General features: G+C 40.8%; 1 protein-coding gene across 8 annotated transcripts in view; it reads left to right on the forward strand.

Annotated features, from left to right (window-relative positions):
* The window catches only part of pip5k1ba (phosphatidylinositol-4-phosphate 5-kinase, type I, beta a), a 160,477-nt gene that overhangs the window by 69,058 nt on the left and 66,712 nt on the right, over positions 1–24,707 (forward strand). For 6 of the 8 annotated variants that reach the window (XM_087995742.1, XM_087995729.1, XM_043716969.2 and 3 more), the window contains exon 2: positions 24,091–24,173. The gene's annotated coding sequence lies outside the window, so the exon portion shown is untranslated. Of the gene's footprint in view, positions 1–3,142; positions 3,165–21,112; positions 21,135–24,090; positions 24,174–24,707 lie in introns of those variants that run through there. The other 2 variants (XM_087995749.1, XM_087995743.1) reach the window with 2 other exon arrangements.

Consider the following 24,707-nt stretch of genomic DNA (forward strand, 5'->3'; position numbering starts at 1 on the left):
ACCTATATTTGGATGTAGATTAAGTATATATTACAAGACCAATATAATACTTTTGTCAATATTCCTTAAAAGCTTCTTAACTTGACATTTTTCTGGGATACAGCAAGACACTGGGCAAAAAAGAAGATTGGGGCATTGAAGATGTGTTTTTGTTTCAATTTCATGGAAAATTTTAACTTAGTTTTGAGCAGATTGGAGATGGGGAAGTAGATAGAACAGACTGCTTGGGCTCTAAGAAACCAGTTGGGTAGTGAATATTCATGTTTTCATTAGCTATGCCGCATATAATGCACCGCATCACATCCTGCCTCTGACGGCCAATGGGGAAAATGAGGTTGGAGACATTAGCAACAGAAAGTCACATGAAGAAACTCCGGGAATATGGTCACATCAGAATTGGGAAGCATAGCTGCTATTCAAAATATTTTGTTACGCAAGGCATTTCGCTTTGTTTTGGAAAAATAACAAGTCATTGCTGAATGTGGTTTAATTTTGCTTTTTTTTCCTTTTTTTTGACTTGAATAATATTATCCTGAAAATTATTTGTATTCAAAGAATGTCAAGCAAATTACAACCAGTGTTTTTCTTCTTCCTGGTCAGTACCATTGGGTGAAAGTGGAAAGAATGGTTTTAAATAGAAATTGGATGTAGAATCTGAATGATGGAATTAGCGTAATAAATTACTCATTTATTTTCTCTAGTTGAAATTGGAACTGTAAAAATTGTACAACTGGAAATATTGTTACATATTAGAATAATCGAAGGTAAGAGGTCCAAATAATCCTTACCGAGATGATAGAATCATCTCTTGCCATCTTTGATTCCTACAGCACAGCATATTAAAGACTTTTTTTTCAATTGCTCTCCAGCATGTGGCAATACAATACTACAGGATCTTTCTATTACAAGCCTTTAAAAATTATATTCCTGCAAAGTTTACCAAAATACATTTTAAATACTTTATTCACTTTGGAGAGAGACTTTTTTTTCTGTTTACCTATTTTCCGAAGTGTGTCGATTTGCTATTGCACGAATTGTTATCCCTCTATCACTTCGTCTACAGTCACCACAAAGTGAATGATTCCATTCAGCCTGTTGTTCCTGTGCTGATGTTTTGAAGGAGCTATCCAGTTAGCCCTTTCCCTTCCTCAGAGTCTGACAAATTTTAGTTTTACAGTGTAAGTCTGATTATAGCATGGATGTTGGAGTCCAAAAAATTGTAGCTGACATTATAACTGGTATGGTTGCATGATCAACTACTGTAATCAGTTTTCTTTCAGTGGGAATGCGAATTCTGATTGCTGGTCTCCACCATCTGTGTATTTATTCATAGTGTGTGCTTTTTAAAATCAAATAGCTGCGTGAGATTGAGGCAAAAATTAAAAAGGGCAAAAGTACTACATTTTGGCTGGAGAATGTAATTGCCAGTTGTCATATTTAACCAAACTGATGGGCTGCAGGAAATGGCAACTTGTGCAGGTAGAGATAATGTTACTTTCAGCTCCCTTTGTCCGTTATCTGTCAGAACTGCAGCAGAAGATTCCTAGAATTTCTGCAGGAACTGCATTCATCATTTGCACAAACTCACCTCCTTTCTGTATCTATGTAAATTACCTATGAGTAAAGCAATTATCCTTGCACGTTCTTGTCGTGGTGATAATCACCCCTTGGGAATTGGCACGTTGCATTGGATTGTCTATTTTTGGAAGCCATGAAACCTAGTACTGAATGCAAATTTGCAGTATGTTGACCCACCTTATATTGGACTTCCGCAGAATTTACCCAGTTTTCATTTAAAAAGGTATATTGAATCTGTTTGAACGAACTTTTTGAGGCAATATATTCCAGATCACATCACTTTTTTTAAAACTTTTAACAAACACTTGTTATAAAAACTATTAAATTCAGTAAATCTCAAAGTATTCCTGTTATAAGTATAAAAGTAGTCTACACTTAGATGTAAAAGCCAGGTGAGAGTACAGTCTACAATGTATGAGAAATCTCAAAGGCTTCATCTACTTTGAGGCTGTCCGACAGTCTCTTTCTTGGCACACCCCTGAAAATTGTTGTTTGTCAGTCTCTGTAAGCATTGAACTTTGTACTTTGATTTATTATCCCTGAACCAAAATACTAAACTGTGAACTACTGTGTATGCTTGTTAATGCTGTTTTACCATTTGAACATTTAAACACTCTAGTATAAAAATGAAAATTTTGATATCAAGCCTGTAGTTTTCTGTTAATGTCAACTGTTACAGTTTTGCCTATTTTCAGATGTTTATTCTGAATAATTAGCTATCCTTACATAAGAAACCCTTTTACATGTTTAGGATCACATGACCACTTGTGTAACCTAACCCAATGGAGATTTGACACCTTGACAACACAAGTCTCTTTAGATACTATAGATACTATAACACCATAACTGCAAGGAACAGTCTGTCAGTTTTAGTTTTGTAATTAAGTCAACATTTCTTCTGACCTGTACAGTGAGGCACTTGAGTAGGTGGAATGTGATTTCAATCTAATGTTTTATTTCTCTGTCTTAACTTTGGTTAAATGGGAAATACTCTCCATGCATCAGTAGGTTGTGTGCATGTAATCTCAGTTGACACTGCAGTATAGTACTTTGGGAATGTAGCACTGTTGCAGGTATCATGTTTCAGATGAGACATTAAACTGGGATGTCTTTGGCTTTCCCAGGTAATTGTAAAAGTTCTACTGTTGCTATTTCAGCAGGTAGGAGAGGAGGTCTGGATTAGTGGTGCTGGAAGAGCACAGCAGTTCAGGCAGCATCCGAGGAGCAGTAAAATCGACATTTCGGGCAAAAGCCCTTCATCAGGAATAAAGGCAGAGAGCCTGAAGCATGGAGAGATAAGCTAGAGGAGGGTGGGGGTGGGGAGAAAGTAGCATAGAGTATAATAGGTGAGTGAGGGAGGGGATGAAGGTGATAGGTCAGGGAGGAGGGTGGAGTGGATAGGCAGGTAGGACAAGTCATGGGGACAGTGCTGAGCTGGAAGTTTGGAACTGGGGTGAGGTGGGGGAAGGGGAAGCTGAGGGCCACACTCTCGCAGAATTGCAAAGGACCCACTCTGTACTACATCCTCAGGAGAATTCATACTCTCAACAAACAGTATTTCAACTCCATCTCAAACATCAAAAACTGTAAGTACAACAAACTTTTATCGACCCACCTCCATAACCAGTGCTCCTCAAACATTCCTAAAGATTCCCCTGGCCTCTGGAACTGCTTGGATGCCATTAGCCATGCGGCTGGTGCAGCTGTCACCTCCACGCTGATTGATGATGTCATTCCGCCCCATCATGACCCCTCCCACAACCACTTCCGCCCCTCATAATTCCTCATGCATAACACGTGACATCACTTCCGCCCCTCACATCATCGCTGATGTCACATGCTCAGTGACTTCCGCCACCCCTACTGCCGTGTCTGCCACCACTTCCGCCCCCACCAATGCCACTCACTGGCTGACACGTGCCCCACATATCCCACTGTCACAATTCCCGGCCCCCAGAACCCTGTGGGGAACACCACCCCTGCTCATGACTCCACCCCCATTCCCCCCACCATCACACCCACTCCATTTACTGGCTCTGCCCCACTCCCAACTCCACGCCCACACCAGATCAGCAAAGGACTCGCCTTCATCCCCCTCCGTCCACGCATCAATGAATTTAATACACGCCATGACGTCAAACACTTCTTCCTCCACCTCAGAGCTTACTTTCTCAATCAGGACTCCCGCCCACCTTCTGAGGACCCCTTCGCCCACCTCCAACACACTGCATCCACCTGGACACCCCGCGCTGGCCTATTACCTGCCCTCGACCTCTTCATTTCCAACTGCTGCTGGGACATTAACCGCCTCAACCTGTCTACCCCCCTTCCCCACTCCAACCTCTCACCCTCACAACGCGCAGCGCTCCAATCCCAACCTCACCATCAAGCCAGCAGATAAAGGGGGCGCAGTGGTAGTCTGGCGCACTGACCTCTACACCGCTGAAGCCAAACGCCAACTCGAGGACACCTCTTCCTACCGCCCCCTCAACCATGACCCCACCCCCCATCACCAAACCATCATCTCCCAGACCATACAGAACCTCATCACCTCAGGAGATCTCCCACCCACAGCTTCCAACCTCATAGTCCGGGAACCCCACACTGCCCGGTTCTACCTCATTCCCAAGATCCACAAGCCTGACCACCCTGGCCGACCCATTGTCTCATTATGCTCCTGCCCCACTGAACTCATCTCTACCTACCTCGACACTGTCCTATCCCCCCTAGTCCAGGAACTCCCCACATACGTTCAAGACACCACCCATGTCCTCCACCTCCTCCAAGACTTCCATTTCCCCGGCCCCCAATGCCTCATCTTCACCATGGATATCCAATCCCTCTACACCTCCATCCGCCATGACCAGGGCCTCCAAGCCCTCCATTTTTTCCTCTCCCGACGTCCCCAACAGTACCCTTCCACCGACACACTCATTCGTTTGGCCGAACTGGTCCTCACCCTTAACAATTTCTCCTCCCACTTCCTCCAGACCAAAGGGGTAGCCATGGGCACACGTATGGGCCCCAGCTATGCCTGTCTCTTTGTTGGCTACGTAGAACAGTCAATCTTCTGTAATTACACCGGCACCACTCCCCACCTTTTCCTTCGCTACATTGATGACTGCATTGGCGCCACCTCATGCTCCCGCGAGGAGGTTGAGCAATTCATCAACTTCACCAATGCATTCCACCCTGACCTTAAATTTACTTGGACCATCTCTGACACCTCCCTCCCCTTCCTGGACCTCTCCATCTCCATTAATGACGACCGACTTGACACCGACATTTTTTACAAACCCACCGACTCCTACAGCTACCTGGATTACACCTCTTCCCACCCTACCTCTTGCAAAAATGCCATCCCGTATTCCCAATTCCTCCGCCTCCACCATATCTGCTCCCAGGAGGACCAGTTCCACCAAAGAACACACCAGATGGCCTCCTCCTTTAGAGACCGCAATTTCCCTTCCCACGTGGTTGAAGATGCCCTCCAACGCATCTCATCCACATCCTGCACCTCCGCCCTCAGACTCCACCCCTCCAACCGTAACAAGGACAGAACACCCCTGGTGCTCATCTTCCACCCTACCAACCTTCGCATAAACCAAATTATCCGCTGACATTTCCGCCACCTCCAAACGGACCCCACCCCATTCCGCCTTCCGCAAAGACCGTTCCCTCTGTGACTACCTGGTCAGGTCCACACCCCCCTACAACCCACCCTCCCATCCTGGCACCTTCCCCTGCCAACGCAGGAACTATAAAACCTGCGCCCACACCTCCATCCAAGGCCCCAAAGGAGCCTTCCACGTCCATCAAAGTTTTACTTGCACTTCCACTAATATCATTTATTGTATCCGTTGCTCCCAATGCGGTCTCCTCTACATTGGGGAGACTGGACGCCTCCTAGCAGAGCGCTTTAGGGAACATTTCTGGGACACCCGCACCAATCAACCACACCGCCCTGTGACCCAACATTTCAACTCCCCCTCCCACTCTGACGAGGTCCTGGGCCTCCTTCACCACCGCTCCCTCACCACCAGATGCCTGGAGGAAGAACGCCTCATCTTCCGCCTCGGAATACTTCAACCCCAGGGCATCAATGTGGACTTCTCCAGTTTCCTCATTTCCCCTTCCCCCACCTCACCCCAGTTCCAAACTTCCAACTCAGCACTGTCCTCATAACTTGTCTTATCTGCCTATCTTCCTTTCCACCTATCCACTCCATCCTCCTCCCTGACCTATCACCTTCATCCCCTCCCCCACTCACCTATTGTACTCCATGCTACTTTCTCCCCACCCCCACCCTCCTCTAGTTTGTCTCTCCATGCATCAGGCTCTCTGCTTTTATTCCTGATGAAGGGCTTTTGCCCGAACCGTTGATTTCGCTGCTCCTCGGATGCTGCCTGAACTGCTGTGCTCTTCCAGCGCCAGTAATCGAGAATCTGGTTTCCAGCATCTGCAATCGTTGTTTTTACCGAGGAAAGGAGGTCTGGTTTGGTCTTAATTTCTGGATCCACATCATTGAGAAAGAAACATATTTATTCAGTCATTATCTCATTATTGTTTGTGGGATCTTGCAATGTTCTGTTGGCTGCTGCATTTCCCACATTTCAACAGCAGCTCTACTTGAAATTCTTCATTGGATGTAAAGCACTTAAGGACACTCCAAGATTATGAAAGTCGCTTTTTGTTTGTTAGTTTGCTCCTCCAGCCCTTTCTAAGGAGGAAATTGGTAAATGCTTGAAACAGTAGAATTCTGTTTGTTTGAGATTCCATCATGCAATGGGGCACACCAACAGTTGGTTTCTACAGTAAACCCAAACTATTTGCAACTAGTTCTGGGTTTACTGGAGAAGTCAGTTGTGGGGTGTGGCCCATTGCATGATGGAATTTCAAACAAAGTTCAACTGTGTAGAGTTCAATGTTTGAGTATTTGCTTATCAAATTCTCATTGTGTATCAGGAAGCTTTTACATTGTGGAAGATTCCAAATTGGAATAGTGTGAGGTAAGAAAATGCATTCGCTTATTTTTGAGACCTCTAGAAATATTGAATGGTTGGAGTCAGATGAATTGTTATATAATGTAAATTAGAGGAAAGCAAAATGCTGCAGGTGGCGATCCTGAAATAATTCTGTCACTTGCAGCATGTTTCTACTTTAGATAAAAGCTACTAGATTAATCTGAGCCCGTGGTTTGGACCCCATCCTGGAGAGGCACCATTGGGTGTTTTCAGGACATTGAGCCTGCTTATCAATCTTTCCTACTTCAGATTGAACTTGTCCTCTATTGAAACCAGGATACAGTGTGTGCACAGGTCTGTGTATGTACAGTGTCAGGAAGCAGTGAAAACATCATTCTTTTAATGTTATTTCATCATCTCTTCAGAGGGCTGTTGGGATATTGAAGCAGTATTGATTCCTTATAGTAAGATGCTGTCTTTCTACTCCCACTAACAAATATCTTGAACAGGAGAAAAGACAACGGAATTAATCTGAAAGCTCTTTCTATCAGAGCCAGAGAATGTATGATGGACCAATGGCAGCCTTCTGAATTGTGTCATTCTATAAACAGCAGGAGATTTCCTGGGACTGATTAGTCCCACGCTGTTTGCTCTTGGCACTGGATAGCACACACATGCCAAAGTATTTTAATTTTAGAAAAGAACTAAGTGATAGATTAGATCAAAAGTGTGAAAAATGTTTCAGGCAAATTATTATGTGACTTGGTAACCACTGCTCTGGAAGGGTGTCAAAAGCTTCCAAAAGAGTTACTGAGCAGGCTTTTAGTGTGTTATAACCATTTGAAATTCATTAAAAATGGGCTTTTCAATAGGTGGATTGAATGGACTGGTCCTGGGACAAACAGCGTAAAGCATACCAGCTTGTTTGTGTTTTTGATGTGAACTGAACAGGAGTTTAAAGATTAGCTTTCAGCTCAATTTATAGAGCACACGTATTAAAGGTTTGAAAGGAAAGCTTAAAATGTAGAATTGCTTGAGAAGTTGTAAGAAATTGCAATAGTCTTTGCTTTTCTTCCCATCACTTCTGGTTAATCTGCTAGTGTGTTGTAAGTTACAATTTTCATGACTACTAAAGTGTTGTTTGAAAATATCACAGAGGACGGATCCAAGTCTTGACTTGTGTTTATTTGTGGACATTCCAAAAACATCAAGGTGCTGAGAGCTGGAGGACTAGCAAGACGATATGGACCCCTTCCTGATGAAGGGCTTATGCTCGAAATGTCAATTCTCCTGCTCCTGGGATGCTGCCTGACCTGCTGTGCTTTTGAAGCACCTCACTGTTGACTTTGTGGCTCTGCATAATTGTTTCCAGATCAATTCGTGAATATTAAACCATGGTCCCCCTGTTTTGTAGGCATTAGATCCTGAAGCATGATAAACCTCTAAGATTTAAATCTCATTTGGGTTGCTTGTGAAAAAGTAACTGGACAAGCATTCCTTAATAAATGTTAACACACTGAATTGTCCAAAATGCTTGAGAGAAGGAAGGGATAGCAAACAGTGGCAGCTAATGGCAGATGATGTGATTGGAGAGAGGATTTGGGGCATGTTATTTCAACAGCTGTGGTCTCTACTTTTTACGAGATCCATTTCTTACTGTATGGACCTGGAAGATATCTAATTCTCTAAATGCAGAAGACTACCATAAACTGCGGTACGAGGTTATACAGTTCATAGAACTGCTGCAACGTTAGAGGCCATTTGACCCATCACTGCCAGACTTTTGGAAGAACAATCCTACAGAGGAAAGAGCATTCCAAAGACTCATTGACTGCCCAATCACATGAAATATTCAAGAGCTGCTTTAGGTTATTTCCATTGAAGCTTTCATCAGGGACTAATACCCAAACAAATAATACCCTGTTTGACATGGGCTGTGCTAGTTATTGTTGGAAGAATATCGATATTTGTCTGTGATGCTGACGCAACTAAACCCAGAATTTCTTAAACTCGAGAGCAATTCTGAAGAATTGATAACTGTTCAGTGGAGTCAGAGAGATTTGGAGTAACTAACTGGGCCTGTGACTAAATAAAGACGGAATGAAGATAACATCAGCTTTGAAATTTCCAGCACCACACACTCAACTTGAAAATTCACAGACAGAGTGATAGTATAGCTACATAAAAACCAAATTTTTGCTTTTTGAGTCTGCTTGTTTTCTGCAAATCAATTAAGGAATTTTAAAAATACTTGACTACCTTATTTCTACTTCATTATTTTGCTGTCTAACATGCTCCCTTTTTTGTGTGTGTTTTATTCTTTAGTAAAAACATTCCTATCAAGTTGAAAATCAAGAACGGTGGGGCCTCTTTAATTGATATAACTAGTTTATATATCGAGCAACAGAATGCACAATTAATGCTCATGAAGCGTTTGAGTTTTCAGCTCTCCTAAGGTTGCCCTGGAGTCTGCAGGAATTGAAGTTTAAACTTCAGGGTACTGTTGGGAATAGGGGGGTGTGGGGAACTGAAGAATGATTTGAGGGGAGGCATGAAGCAAAGTTTGATTTTTATTTACTTTTCTTTCAGTACTTTCATGCATTACAGTAGTTATGATGCAGGAGGCAGGGAAGGATTGCCAAAGAGATGAATCTGATTAGGTACAATAAAAAAAACAAGAAAGATCCCTTCTGGTTAACTGTGGGGGAAAATAGTACACCTGGGAATAGACCACTGGGAGCGTACGCATGGAATAGTTTACACTGGGAGATCACATGTTAATCTCCGGGTATGCACCTAGAAAGAGTTAAAAACCTCGAGCTTCTTGTCAGTCATTGGAGAAACCTCTTTGAAGCAATTATCTCACTATTTCTACCTGGTAATGAAGTAAAATGTCGCAAATTCTTCACGGAGGATTGTTATGGTGCACAATTCAAGTTGAGTGAAATGATGACATGGGGCAAGTACGGTAAGGAAAGCTTTCAAGGCAAAAATTGTAAAGGAGAAAAGAGCCAGTGAGGCTTAGGGAGAGAGTTCAAAACTTGCAGCTTTGGCAGCCAAAGGCAGGGCTGCCACTAAGCAATTGTTGCCTGCATTTCTGAGCAGTCTACTCAACATCTAGTTTACACATTTAATTACATGCTCTCACCTATATCCCTGTCAACTGAGAAACATCATTTCGAGTTTAAAGGCCATAGGGCAAGGTTTGTAAAGTAGGAGGGAAATATAGTCAAGTCATAACTAATCTTGTTGAAAATTGACCCCTGAGATGTGGTTGTCACTGCCATGGCTAGCATTTACTGCATGTCCCTAATTAAGAGTTGATGGTGAGCTGCGTTTTTGAATTGCTGCAATCCATTTGCTGTAAGTAGACCCACAATGCTATTGGGCAGTGAATTTCAGCATTTTGGCTCATCAGGACTGAAGAAAAGCAATATATTTCCAAGTCAGGATGGACAGTGACTGGAGGGAAACTATCAGAATTAGTGTACCTTATATCTCCTGCTCTTGTACTTTTTGGTGGAAATGGTTGTGTTTTAGGAAGGTGCTGTCTAAGGACTTTTCTTCTGAAGAATTTCTATAGTACCTTTTGTAGCTGATGTGCATTCCTACTGGGTCAGAGGTGAAGGGAATGAATGTTTGTGGATATGGTGCCTGTCACAAGCAGCTTGACACCATCCAGGACAAAGTAGCCTATGAGTCTTCTGGAGCTGCATTCATTCAGGCTAGTAGGAAGTATTCCACCACACTTGTCACTTGTGCCATTGCTCATCCAATTCAGTTTCTGGCCAATGGTAATCTCCCCAGGATGTTGTTAGTGGAGGATTCAGTGATGGATTGTCTCTTAGATGGTCGTTGCCTGACACTTGTGTGAGCTGAATGTTACTTGTCACTTCTCAGCCCAATCAACATCTGTCTTTGGGTTTCAAATACCTAGGTGAAAATTTTAAAAATACTTTCTCCATTCCTTGACAAAAGCTACAGTCTTACAGATGAGATGAGATCAGTATACAATCATCCCAGTATTTTATTGAAGTTACATTAATTCTCCCTTGTAGATTTGATCGTCTTGTTTGAGATGACAGCAGCACAAGTACTCTGTTTATCTGTTTGCACACGCCCAAGATGATGTAGGGTGACATTTCTTGAAAGGCAGCAGCGGGGTTGCTATTTTTACGTCATTGTGACAATGTTCTATTTTAATTACACTTTCCTTCACCAATCAATAGCTTGCTTTCATCTCTAAGGGATGTACTGGGTTTCCACATGGGGCTCTTTAATTCCTCGTCTTCCCTTCCCCTGGAAATAATCCTGGAAGCTTCCTAGCATTTTCTGAAAGCATTTATACACACAACACCAGGTTATAGTCCAACAGGTTTATTTGGAAGCACAAACTTTCAGAGCGCTGCTCCTTCATCAGGTAGTTGTGGGTTTTGTTGGCTTCTTTCCACTAATTCAACTTGGAAAGGTCTAAATTTCCATAATATTTCCAGGAACTGGCATGGGCCAGAGGTTAAGACAAAATCAATGAAATGTATGGGATTCTTAGCTTTCTAAATAAAGGCATTCAGTACAAAAACAACAAAGAATTTATAGACCAGTAAATGTTTCATAAATCACTAAATTAGACCTCAGTAGTCACCATTTCCAGGTGATGTGAATGTCAATCCTTTTTCTTTCTGGTTTTGCTGTCTGTCACTTTCTATCTCTCCCTGTTTGTCATTCTGTCTGTCTCCTTCCCTCCCAATCACATCTCCATTCACTTGCTGCCTCTTTCACTAGTCCCTATTGTGTGGCATTATTATAGATTCTAGATGTTTACAACACAGGAGCAGGCCATTCAGCCTATTGTGTCCATGCTGGTCAACTACATTCTGACTACATTCATCCTGTTTTCCAGCACTTGGACCATAACCCTGGAGGCTACACAATGCAAGTGAATATCTAAATACTGCTAATAAGTTATAAAAGTTTTTGACTCCACTACCCTTTTTAGGCTGTGAATCTCAGACTTCCTCCACACTCTGGGTGGGAAAAATATTTCTCTTCAACTCTCCTCTTTGCCTTCTACCTCTTACTTTAAGTCTCTGTCCCCTGGTTTTAAGCCCTTTTACTGATGGGGGACAAAAGTGCTTTCCTAACCGTCCTATTTATGCCACTCCATAACCTAAGTTCTTTCCAATCTTCATTGACCCAAGGAAAACAACCCGAGCAAATCCACTTCTTAACTTTCGTAGACAAAACCTCCAGCCCAGGCAGCATTCTGGTAAGTCTCCTCTGCACCTTAACTAGTGTAAAAACATCTTTCCTATAAAATGACCAGAATTTCCTATGGGAAGGAAATTGTGAAACTTGAAAGGATTCAGAAAAGATTTACAAGGATGTTGCCAGGGTTGGAGGATTTGAGCTTTGGGAGCGGCTGAATAGTCTGGGGCTGTTTTCCCTGGAGTGTCAGAAGATATGGGGTGACCTTGTAGACGTTTATAAAATCATGAGAGGCATGGATAAGATAAATAGATGAGGTCTTTTTCCCTGGGGTGGGAAAGTCCAGAACTACAGGGCATAGGTTTAGGGTGAGAGCGGAAAGATATAAAAGGGACTTAATGGGCAACTTTTTCACACACCGGATGGTGCATTTATGGAATGAATTGCCAGAGGAAGTGGTGGAGGGTTGTACAATTGCAGCATCTAAAAGGCATCTGGATGGATATATGAATAGGAAGGGTTTAGAAGGATATGGTCCAAGTGCTGGCAAGTGGGACTAGATTAAGTTAGGATATCTGGTCACCATGGATGAGTTGGCCCAAAGGGTCTGTTTCCGTACTGTACTTCTCTATGATTCTGTAACTGAACTCAGTATGCCGATTGTGGGATCGCCAGCATTTTCTACAGTTCCAGAGTAACTTCTCTGCCTTTGCATTCTATGTCTCAGCTGATATTCCTTCTCCACCACCTTGTCTACCTGTCCTTCAGGTATCTGTGGATATGCACACCAATTCCTTCTAATGCTCTATACTTTCCAAGGTGCTTCCATTTATAATGTGATATGAACTCTTTTATTTTCTATAGCAGCTTATGTGATTTACAAAAAAAAAAGTCTACAGGAACAAACTAATGTCTACCTGCCTTATCCCAAGATGTTTTGCTCACAAGAACATATCTCACTTGATAGGGTTTCACAGGGTGAGGAAGGTTTTTCACTTGGTAAGTGAGGAGAATCGCAACAAGGGGCCAAGGATTTTGAGGTATTTGGCATAAGAGCAAGTGAGGAGATTAGAATTTATTGTATGTGGCAAGTTTTACCATCTTGAATATGCTATCTGATGCATTGGATTGAAACGGATTCAAAAGTAACTTTGAATTGGGAATTGGATAAATCATTTTGAGGGATAAGATTTGTGGGTCATGGGGAAAGAGCAGGGGAGTGAGACGAATTGATTAATTCTTTCAAAGAGGCAGCAGGAATGCAATGACTAAGTGGCCTCCTACTGTGCATTATTATTCCAACAACAGCCTTCACCAATCTGCAATGTCGCTATGAAGAACAATAGAATCTTGCTAAATTCTTTCAGCATGTGTCAGACTGTTCACCTTTGTTACTACTGCAAGTGTGTGGTTGATGACCAAAGTCGATGTCCGTAGTAAACCATTAAATTGTCCTGCTTAATAATCAAAAACCTATATGATTTGTTTTCAAATAAATTCTCATGTGTATTGTTGATTCTCAGCCATGACAGTTGTTGGCACTCTTGCCGCTGAGTCAGAAAGTTGTGGGTTCAAGTCCAATTCCAATACTTCACAGTAAAACACAAGGCTGATCCTCTCTAATATTGAGGGAGTGCTGTACTATCAGAAGTGCGTCTTTAGATAAGATTTAAAACTGAGGCTCTGTCTTCCCTTCCAGTTGATGTAAAGGATCCCATGGCTGTATTTTTAAACATGGTCTTCACCTTAGTGTCCTTTTTAAAAACTTAACTCTTAATCAGCATCACTAAAACAGATGAACTGGTTATTTATCACAATACCCTTTTTAGGAACTTGCTATGTTCCACTTGCTTCATTGTAGCAGTGACCACACTTTAAAACTATGTCATTGGTTACACAGTACTTTGGGATGTCGTTGAGTCATGAAATGCACTATGTACCAGGAGATAAATAACTGGGCTGTCAAGTTTTGCCTGAGACCTTGTTAGAGTCACAATGAATCTCTTGCCCCATTATTTTCTTTTAGACAAGTTTGGCTATCTTAAGATTTCTATCCTTTTCCACACCAGTTTAAATGTAGACTGTGGCATTTGAAACAGTTCCTAGATTCAATTTACAAATAAAACAGTTCATTTTATTATAAAGTATGTCGTCTCACAGTACGTTGTTTTTTATGAGAAATGCTCATATTACATATTGTTTTTTATAAAAAATCTAGATTAGATATGGAGTTACAAGTCAATGATACATAGTCGTAGTTATCATTGTGCTCAAAGTTGTTACTGTAGTATCTGAATCCGAAAAAATGGCTTTCAATAAAATCTATTTCACTAAGAGAAGAAAGTGAGAATTTTAACAAATTGTAATGATCTGGAAAGTGCTGCCTGAAAGGGCAATGGAATATTTTCATAAAGGAATTAGATAATGGGATGAAGTTTATAAGATTTAAAAGACATTTGGATAAGCACATGAATAAGAAAGGTTTGGAGGAATATGGGCCAAGTGCAGGTAGGTTGGACTTGTTCAGTTTGGGATTATTGTTGGCATGGACTGGTTGGACGGAAGGTTCTGTATGACTCGGAGCAAGGAGCAGACGAGTGGGCTACTTGGAAGGCTGTTTCAGAGCCACCATACGATGGGCTAAAGGCCATGGGATTGTGCAATAAGCTCAAAGGGTTTCATTCCTTTCCAGAAGCCGAAGTCTCCCATCCAGTGAAATTTGAATCCTGTTAGGATGGCTCTGACAGGCAGAGTATCACATGTGTTGATATTCCACATGCCTTGTTCGACATGAGTCCCATGCAACCAGAGGAGTTGACCAAAGGCAATCAAGATTACAATGGCAGTCACTTAGTAGAAAAAGATGACTCCTATAATGCAACACAGATTCAATAAAGTGTCACAGTACATTTTGAAGCACTATCACAGTTGTAATGTACGACTTTATGAAGAACAATTAAACACTCAAACAGCAATGAGTGATAAAGATCAAATATTGTAGTTTATTATTTGTTTGTGTGACATTGATGGATACATTGAAGAACATCACTGGTTGTGTATGTTAGTGGCCACTGGATCTTTCATGTCTATTAAGCTAGATGACCCTTGATTTTATTTGCCATCTAAAGAATGGCATCTTCTGATACTGGAGCTCTTCCTCAAGACTGATAGTAGAGTGTCAGCCCAGATCTGTATCCAAGTTCCTGGAGTGGGGCATGGAAACAAAATGGTCAACTATCTGATTTAAAGACAGTTTGCTTACCTAGTTGAACCACTGTTGACATATCTCAGGCTTTTCTACAATCCATGGTTTATACAAGTATGTTTCACATGACTTTATGACAACAGGCACCACTGGACAATTATTACATGGCAGCACCTTTCTCTTTGATCGGATTCTTCTGTTTTAGTCACTAAAACCATCCTTTGGGGTGCTTCACTGGGTTTAAGGCGCTGTACAAATACAAGTGTTGTAAACATGAGAGGTGAGGCAGTCGGCAAAATCTGTAACATGTTGCTTTAGTGTCAACCATCTTGCTTAAACGAAGGACAAGAATGTAAATATTGGACATGCGGTTATATGAGCAAGCTTTTGTTGGTGTTTCAAGGATTATGATTTGTATATTTCACAAGAAATGAGAAATAATGTTTGCATGGTATTTGGTCAAATGTCATTACTTTTTGCTTGAAAGTGCCTGGCTTTTATTTTAACGTAAAGGTATTTTCCTGCAGGAAATGGCTCCAGAGGCCAGTATCCCATCACCAACTCACTGTTTATTTACATGTGTATTATACTTGACACTGGTCTGGCTCCCTGAGAGCCAGCTCTCAGTGAACAGAACCTCTGACACTCCGGTTTATATCAGTCAGCCAGAGCTCCTCAATTGGACCAGGAACTGGTCCAATCAGGATACCCATATTCTGAGGTCCACCATGGCTGACCTCGTTACAATTACTGTGCTACATTTCCCAGCTATTGCTTAAAAGCCCTTAATGTTTCTAACAGAATTTTGGATTTGTTTGTCGTGACTGCAATACTGAACAATCTAGGACTTGTCTCTCTTTTTAAAAAAATAAGATCTTGATCACTTTTCACTTCTTTTAGAGAGAAAACAGGTTAGTGAATTTCAGGAGAAATATCAACTTGGCAGTGTTGAGAATGTGGAACTCACTATCACAGAATGGTAAGGGTGAAAACTGTAATGTATAGTATTTGGCATACATTTATGGGCAATCTGGATAAGCACACAAAGGAGGAAGTAATTGAAGGTAAGGCCAGTGGCGCGAGGTAAAGTTGGTTGAGAAAAGACTTCTATGAATATAAACATCAACCTAGACCACTTAGCTGAATGGCCTATTTTACACACTCTGTCAGCTTTTATTTCGCACCGGCACACAGAATACATGAGTTTTCACCTGAAGGCAATTTGCACAGATATTTAATGAATTTTTTTATTGTTGTATGATCAATAAATTTTCTTTTCCACTTCACAGGTTGTTTTCTGTTTAATCTGTTTCTGTGAAGTTTGCAAACCAGTCCTAAATTGCTACACATCAGAGAGGAGAATTTCTGAGAGGCAGTTCTTTGATAACTTGGAAAGATAACCACCAGGTCAAATATTGAGTTAAGCACTTTGAACGTAGCCTGTAAGCTCTGGAAAAATCCTCTTGTTCATTCTCACAAAACTCTGCCCAAGTACCATTTTACACCAATTTCTTTTGCCCATCTTGTGCTCTCAATGGTTCCCAGTTTGACAATACCTCTCCATTAAAAGTCACATCCTTTTGTATGAATCCCTCCATGACTTGCATCTTGTTATCTCTGTAACCTTGTACAAACCTCTCGAATTATCTGTAATTCTTCTAGTCAACTCATCAATGGTGTCTTGCCTTCACATGCTTGGGCACTAAGATCAGGAACTCCCTCCCTAAACCACTGCTTATCTCTTTCTGTTTGTGCTATTCCAAATAACAATTGTTCATGCAGATTAATACAAGACTAAGTTATAGTTTATTCATGCAAATGGGTAATACAAGCACTTGCAATTGGTACAGAATACTATCTGTTAAGATGTGAGTTGATCAGTCTTTGCTTCGTGTTTCCTATTTTGTCTTTGGATCTATGACTCATCTCCTTTTCATTAGTGCTAGGTTCTCATCACCAACTTTCTTTTTGGCTGGGGGTGAAATTGTATTTCCAAGAACCACTTCTGATGCTTACTCATCTTGAGCTGGTATGTTTCCACACGATTCTTTCTGTAATTTCCTCATGCTGCAGGTTCAGTGCATTCTTAGAGGACAGTTTGTGCATCTTCCAAGCTCAGCATGGGTTGACTAGTTTACCTGTAGTTCTTCTATTTGGTCAATAAATCCACATTCTAACTCTGTCTCACCACGTTGAGTAGGCCACTGACAAAACCTATCTTTTGACCAAGCTTTCAGACATCTGCTGTAATGCTGACTTATTTGATATAGTGCAACGTTGTGACCGATGCTCCTATCAAATACTTTGGGGAATGATTACTCTACATAAATGCAAACTGTTATTTTTAGCCATTTGTAATAAGAACAGAAAATGTTGAAAGTCCTCTCATCAGCCTGTGTCTGTGGAGAAGGAGAAACAGTATTTCAGTGATCTTGTATCGGACCTCAACCTAAAACATTAACTTTGTTTCTCTCTCCACGTAAGCTGCTGGACCTACTAAGTATTTCCAACATTCTCTGTTCCTGAAATTCCAGAATCCCTGGTGCTTTTCTTTTTGTTTTACGCTATTAATACTTGCACTAAACCTTTTGTAATATACTCCTAATTGCCAATTTCAAATGTACAAGCAATTTCTCACTTTGCCAAAAACACAGTATAGCAAATGATGAACAGTAGTCCAATGGTACTTATATAGCATACCCCAATAAAGCAATATGTAGTATTAAGCTTTCTAATTCACTCTGGTGGTATTAATTCACATTTTTAACATTAGTAATCTAGTCAAACCACCTACAGAAGCAGCTATTGAGTTGAGAACATCAGTGGTTTTCTTTTACCTCCCCCCATATTGTCATGTGGCTCCAATTCTTTGAGTGGGTTGCACTGTAAGAGCATAAGAAGGCATTAGTCATATTGGTACTGTCGCTGTGTAATTGGGGGCTGGATCGAATGAGGTGGGACTATTTGCTTCATACATAAATGCCTGTCTGAGGGGTGGAGAAAAGAGTGATTGTCAGTCTCATCAGTAGGAAATGTTTTTGCTCTTTGTTGAAACACTTCCTGCAGTAATGATCATGAAATGTCAGTGGTGCTGAATATTATGATTTATACTGAAATAAGAGTTTGTTTGTGAGCCAGTCACGTTGGGATTTGAATGGTAAGGGCTTGCTTTAACAAACTTTATTTTAGGAACTGAGACAATTTATTATATGTTGGCTAGCGTGCCAAAACAGCTGAGCATAAACCAGTGGCACGTATCATTACCTGGTATGAGTCATGGATGCAGCTGTAGGTGAATTTGATGGGATTGATCATCTTTAGATGTGATGTAGCGAAATGGCTTCACCTTTTGGTCTATATCTTAGAAAGACTTGAGAAATCTGCATGAAGGTGCAAGATATTTCTATTGTTATTACTGGGATTGTGGTGTTTATCAGTAGATTCCCCCCACCGTGGGCGGCACGGTGGCACATTGGTTAGCACTGCTGCCTCACAGCGCCAGAGACCCGGGTTCAATTCCCGCCTCAGGCGACTGACTGTGTGGAGTTTGCACGTTCTCCCCGTGTCTGCGTGGGTTTCCTCCGGGTGCTCCGGTTTCCTCCCACAGTCCAAAGATGTGCAGGTCAGGTGAATTGGCCATGCTAAATTGCCTGTAGTGTTAGGTGAAGGGTTAAATGTAGGGGAATGGGTCTAGGTGGGTTGCGCTTCGGCGGGGTGGTGTGGACTTGTTGGGCCGAAGGGTCTGTTTCCACACTGTAAGTAATCTAATCTAGATTCAGTCCACCCATGTATACATAGGTTATTCAGATCTGACTAACCAGAACCACTGAATTCAGCCCAGTCAAGTTCTGGATGACATTGTAACAGCGATGACACTCCTAAAAGTATTAAATTTGCTGTGAATTTTGCAATACTATGAGGTCAAACAATTTAAAATGTATTAGTTTTTTTTGTAACAATTCCAACAATTTCCCCATTTGTTTATTTCAGTGTAGCTCATATCAGATTATTGCACTGAGCAACACAAAGGAGTGTTTATAATATGCTACTTTTGGAAATTGACATTTGTTAAGTTGACTTTGATAGGCCATTTCCATTCAAAAAATGCTATTCATAACTACCTGATGAATTATTGTGACTGTGTTTTGAATGCAGATTAGCCCTCCTTGTCTTGAGATCGATTTGGTAAAATCCTCTCAGTGATGCTTAACATTTCCATGGAGGGTCTGGAACACAGTCACAGTCTGGAAACAAATGATTGGCCTTTTAGGACTGAGGTGCAAGAAGTTTCTTCCCTTGAAAGATTAGATTAGATTAGATTACTTTAGATTACTTTACAGTGTGGAAACAGGCCCTTCGGCCCAACAAGTCCACACCGACCCGCCGAAGCGTAACCCACCCATACCCCTACATTTACCCCTTACCTAACACTACGGGCAATTTAGCATGGCCAATTCACCTGATGTGCACATCTTTGGACTGTGGGAGGAAACCGGAGCACCCGGAGGAAACCCACGCAGACACGGGGAGAATGTGCAAACTCCACACAGTCAGTCGCCTGAGTCGGGAATTGAACCCGGGTCTCTGCCTGCCTTAGAAGTCTGTGGATGCTCAATCGAAGATATTCAAGACAGATTGGTAGATTTGGAGGAAATTGAGGGCTATGGGATATATGGGAAGATAAAATTCAGGTAGGAAATCATGGTTTTCACGGATGGTAGAACAGGATCCAGAGGGCTGAATCGTCAACTTGAGGTCAATTTTTTTCTTTGTATTCTAACAACAGCACCACCCATTCCTTGTTCAAAGCTTTTCTTTTGAAAGTTCAGGATGCAAACATTTAATAGCTGCATTTATAGCAGGACCTGGAAATACCAAGATTGAGTTGACAATTGGTAGAGAACATTTGTTCTCATCAACTTTTTCAAAAGCATGACTGTCAACCTTCTGGAGCTCACCATTGACCAGAAACTTAATTGGACCAGCCATACTAATAAGTGGCTGTAAGAGCAGGTCAGAAGTTGGCTACTCAATTGAATGCTTAATACCCCTGACCCACTAAATGCCTCTTCACTGTACATGAGACTCCAGTCAAGAATTTGATGGAATATACAACTGGCCATAACAGTGAAGAAGCTTGTCAGCATCCAAGGCAAAGCAGTTTATTTAATGAGCACTCTGCACTGGGCCCTTTGTCCACCCCATCCATCACTAACAAACCATGTCCATAGTGTGGTCTTCTGGATGCAGTTCAGTAACTTTAACATCTCCCAACCTCATGAACACTACTGCAGGGGAGGACATGAGTATCATTGTCCTAGGGGTAGTGTCATCTCCCAAAGGTATTCTCCTTGTCACATTGTCATCCTGACTTGGATGCAAGCATTGCCTTTGGGTCAAATGTCCTGAAAGCAGTTGCCTCTTGCCACTGAGGGAGAATGGGCGGGGCAGGAAATTTATAGGAAAATACAGCTCTCTCGCAAGTTAATTCAATTCAACTGAACTGGACAGTAAGGGGAACCTTGTGTCCCTTATACAGTGTCATGTATGGAAGGAGAAATATATTGTGTAATTAAGATGTTGCAGAAGGCATCACTTTAAAGTTATCTTGGGCAGAGAATTTATTGAAGTAGTTATTCCTGTTACATATCAAGCATGGAAAGAGCCTTTGCAGTATTTTGTCCTTACTTAAAGTCAACAGACAAAGTATTTGCAGTTGGAGTGATATAGATAAAAGACACCGTTTTAAAAACTAAGTAGGACTGAACAACTTGTTCAAGCGATTTTGTATTTCTTCAGTGTACACTAAATTTAACTATTCCTTGTGAAGTCACCCTTTGGTTTGTATTGCTCATTTGGAAACTTGTTAATGATTTCTGAATGTGTATCAAGTCACCTTTGTACTTTTTTTTGCCATATATTGTTTGAAGAACTTTGGCATCTTAATCAAAAGGTACCTCTTGTATTGCCTGAGGGCTATAAATCATTCAATTTGTTCTCCATAGTTAAATGTGATTGGATATTTGACAACAGGTGCTTAGAGTGTTTTAGAGAAATTGTTTTAATGCGAAATGAAACTTTGCAGAACACAACAACCTACAGTACAACTGAGTACTCAAAAAAAAAACTTAGTTTTGAACACTTGAAACTGGATTACAGCTTTGATTTGGTGAACAGTGCAGGTAATTTGACAGTTCAACGTGGCATCACAATCTGATTTTGAAGTCGGGTTTTCTTCAAATACTCTCTTAAATAGGACAATACATTCTCAAATCTCAGATTCTTTCTTCCTTTCAGATACTTTGTTTTCAAGCATATAATGTTTTGTTTGCCATAATTAAGATGTTTCTGATGAATGGGGAGTCCAGAACCAGGGGTCACAGTCTAAGGTTACAGAACTGGATATTTCGATTAGAGGTGAGGAATTAATACACCTAGAGCTTGGAGAACCTGTGACATTCTTTGTTACAGAAAGTGTTTAAGCCCAAAAAAACTTTCATTTTTAAGAAGGATTTAGGTATATTTCATAAGGTTGAAGGGTTGAAAGAGTACAGGGAGAAAGCAAGGACAGGGCACTGAGTTGAATGAGCAGCCGTGGTCAGATTGAATGGCAAATCAGGTTCAAAGGGCCAAATGGCCGCCTCCTATTTCTGTGTAATTCAAAGAATGGAAGCTTCATCTAAAAGATAAAACACATTTTTAGTGGGTTTTATATGAATTCTGCAGCATAACATTTTAGCACAAATCTATATTTCTGCACTTGTTCACATTTGCCTTTTGGAGAGCAGTCATGTCACATTTTATTCCCTGAGGGTCATGTGATATTAATCTCTGTTAGTGCGTGGTGACTTGACTTCATTTGCTGAAGAAGCTGAGATTTATTGAATTGTACTTTGCAGTCAGATGGTCTTTCATTTCACTTCAATGGTAAGGCTTGCATTTCCTCTCTATGAAAGCAAACTTACTCTTACTCCCCTTGTTCAGCCTGATGTCTTGTTACAATTTAATTGCTTCAGCAAATGGGATTTGTGTTCTCCTGAAAATTAATTGTTACTCCCAGAGAACTAATAATATGAGATAAAATGTGTAGTACTGTATATGGGGGCATTATATTAGCCACAGAAATCCTTGTTGCTATAATTAAACAACTGAGTTCAAATGAACCTCGTGTTCCAGATTCTAGTCTTTAGGCAGCAAAGGAGTTGAGGACAAATAAACTCCTTGTTGAAAATAAACAGGAACAAAATCAGCAATACATGTTTTATTTTAGCAGAGTTTGTAACAAATAGTTTAGTTACAAAAACGTGTGCTTTCATAATCTGTAAAGTTATTTGGAATGATTTTAAATATCGATCATTATGTTTTAAGGTATCTGTTTGCATCTTGCCTAAAGCATGCTGCCTGATGTTTGCTGTAGTTCGTTCTTTCAGAGTGGAATACAGATATCAATTTCTGGTCAGAATGCAATGATGGCTACTTGCATCCTAACCAAGTACAATGATTTCAGTAGAAAGCAGCCCTCTGGAAAGGATGAATTTATAGATCTGTCAGAACACGTGAAGAGTCTATTGGCCTACTGTGCCTAAACTGGCTCTCTGAAAGAGCTATCCAATTAGTCGGACATCCCACCACCCCTGTCACTGCCAATGATTCTGTCTTGATATGGAACTTCACAGTTTTCCCCTCCCTTCAATATTTATTCAATCCTTTGTTTTGAAAGTCAGAATTAAATGTGATTCTGCCTCCCTTTCAGGCAGTACCTTAGAGGCAGGTCGTAACAGCCATTGCATAATAAAAACATTCTCCTCAAAGGTCATTGACGCAACTTGTGACAACACATTTTCCAGATAGCCAAGCTTTTATAGTAATGTACATGACCTGGCAAAATCTCATAAAGTCGAGGTCTCAGGGATGAAGATCTTTCTCTCTCATAATTCCTCAGCATTCAACTTAGGGCAGTTGAAAACTTGTAAGTTTCTTGCCGTCACATTGTAAATGTAATCTTTCCAATAAAAGATTACTAAAAATTCTACTTTAGATATTTACCATACAAGTTTGAAGCAATTTCTGCTCTGGTGCATACTGGTAGCTGCTCATTGTATTTTTTTTATTATTTTTAAATGTTAAAAGAACAATAATTGCTTTAGCAACACTGCAAAATTTGGAACCAGCGAAGAATTAGTCATTTGTTCTGTTTCTCATTCAGTTCAAATGGTCCTGCTTGGACTGGAGTAAATGTTGTGCAATTCTGTATCCTTGAATTTTATTGTTGAAATATTGGAAACCCTTCAGCTGGGCAGTGTGCTGTTGCCCTACTTTGATATTGACTGCTGACATTTCATTGCCTTTCAACTATTTGCTTTTCAACCATTTCCCTTTCAAATCTATTTCAAAGCTTGCTACTTTACCTGACATTTTCAGATGTGACCTAAGTTCTCTTGAAATTCTTTTACCTTTTAGCTCAGAAATGCTGAGGAGGAGGGAATCGTAAATGTTAAATGTTGGTGAAAATAAATTCGCCTGCAGGAGCTTTTTGGAGAGTGATAACCATTTGCTGTGTAGAACCAATGCTTTTGTTACCTCCAGATTGACCTTTTCTAGTTCCACTATTCTTCTGTCTGACCACCCATCTTCCTTTCATAAAACTGAGCTTATTAAAAACCCTCTTTCCTGTGTCCCAACACTCCCAGTTCTGTTTAGCCATCGTGATTCTGTTCTGTGGTTGATATTGGCTCCAAGACTAGTAACTTGCATTTTAAAAAATTATCTTGTGTTTTCAGATCCCTGCATGGCTTCATCCCTCTCAATTCCTAATATCATCCTTCAATTTTGTAATCCCCTGAGATCTCTGCAGTCCTCCAGTTCTGGTCTCCTGTGCAGTCCCCCCCACTATAATTGGTGGCTTTGCCTTCAGCTGCCTGGACAGTGAAATTTCTATCTTAATCCTCTCTACCTTTCTCCTCCATTAAAACTTACATCTTTGACCAACTTTTCAGTCACCAGCCCTAATATTTCCTTGCATAAGTCGATATCATACTATAATTTGTTCCTGTGAAGTGCATTGAAAATACTATAGAAATGTACATAACTATTGTATAGATCTTGTGACAGTTCTCATATATGCTTCATTTTCATCAGCATGTGCAAGAACTACATACTCTGTCAATGAAGGAGCCCATCATGAACAGCTTCAGATGACTTGAACCCTATTGTCAATAAAGGTAACAAATGAATGACATTTCTATTCTGGGGTCTGGAGCCAAGCAAATATGTATTGGGAATGCAGTTAAAAAGTTTAATGTCTGCATGCATTTTCCAAATTTTTCCCATGAGAAATATTAATTTAAGCATTTGTATTCGATGAGACTCTTGGAAAGCTGCCACACTGATAGTGGAGAAAATTGGATTGCTTTAGAGGGGACTGTTTGGTACATACTTGCCAAATCGAAAAACACAACTTCAAGATTTCAAACGTTTTACAATTAGAATTATATTTTGTTGTCCCCTTGTACTCGAGAACAGAGATACGGGAATACAGTTAAAATGTATAAAGTCGCAATGCCTAGGTAGAACATCTTAGGTTAAAAAGTAGAAAAATAAAGTTAAAAGTTCAGCCACGGCCCTGCAGACACTACATACTGGGTTTCCCCTCCAGGGCTTGTTCTCTTGCCCCCACGTTGCAGATAAGAGGTTGGTTTCTCAAAAGGAAATTTCTAAAATGTTTAGAATCAAAAGTTATCACTTCCATTTACTAA

Source organism: Chiloscyllium plagiosum, unplaced genomic scaffold (assembly GCF_037043375.1).
Source record: "Chiloscyllium plagiosum isolate Xiang-an unplaced genomic scaffold, Cpla_swu_hap1 HiC_scaffold_2, whole genome shotgun sequence".
Lineage (NCBI taxonomy): Eukaryota > Metazoa > Chordata > Chondrichthyes > Orectolobiformes > Hemiscylliidae > Chiloscyllium > Chiloscyllium plagiosum.